At 46.7% G+C, this 830-nt stretch overlaps 1 long non-coding RNA gene across 1 annotated transcript; it reads left to right on the top strand.

Annotated features, from left to right (window-relative positions):
- The first annotated feature begins 301 nt into the window (after nt 1-301).
- On the top strand, nt 302-830 carry LOC128025499 (uncharacterized). Its single transcript, XR_008186171.1, has 3 exons — nt 302-442; nt 594-668; nt 744-830. It is a non-coding gene; the product is annotated as an uncharacterized LOC128025499 (long non-coding RNA).

An 830-nucleotide genomic window follows, 5' to 3' on the forward strand; every position in this document is an offset into this window, starting at 1 on the left:
TCCGTGACGCTGCCACGTATATAACTCCAATGCAAGTGTCACAGGCCGGAGCGGACCACCAATTCAACGGGTCTCGCTCCTCCCTCTAACTTCCACCTCGAGGAGGTCCCACAACACCCCAATGAATGGACGGACAACCAAGTTTAAAATGTAACAATTTTATTTGTTTAAAAGTTTGGGGAAAGGGGTAAGGAAACTTTAAAACTAATGATGACTCGAACTATTCTTTATCCACAAATACGGATTCCAGTCTCAAGAACACTCCTCTTCAGCCCTTCCTCGACAACACTCCACTTCAGCCCTTAATTTCCCGCCAACTCCACTCCAGGTAAGTTTAAAGCAAGAGCTAGGCAGTTGACGTGCAGGGGTTCTAGCTCTCAGGTAAATACAGAGTTCAATACACAGGTGAGTATTCACAGGGCTAAGCTGTTAGCGTGCAGGGGTTCTAGCTCTCAAGTAAGTACAGTGTTCCATACACAGGTAAGTATTCAAAGGGCTGGGCTGTTAGCGTGCAGGGGTTCTAGCTCTCAAGTAAGTACAGTGTTCAATACACAGGTGGGTATTCACAGGGCTGGGCTTGTTAATGTGAAGAGGTTCTTGCTCTTAGGTAAGTACAGCGTTCAATACAAAGGTAAGTATTCACAGGGCTGGGCTGTTGGCGTGCAGAGGTTCTAGCTCTCAGGGAAGTACAGTGTTCGATACACAGGTGGATATTCACAGGGCTAAGCTGTTAATGTGCAGAGGTTCTAGCTCTCAGGTAAGTACAGCGTTCAATACACAGGTAAGTATTCACAGGGCTAGGCTGTTAATGTGCAGAGGTTCTAGCTCTC

The sequence above is a fragment of the Carassius gibelio genome, chromosome A12 (genome assembly GCF_023724105.1).
Source record: "Carassius gibelio isolate Cgi1373 ecotype wild population from Czech Republic chromosome A12, carGib1.2-hapl.c, whole genome shotgun sequence".
Classification (NCBI taxonomy): domain Eukaryota; kingdom Metazoa; phylum Chordata; class Actinopteri; order Cypriniformes; family Cyprinidae; genus Carassius; species Carassius gibelio.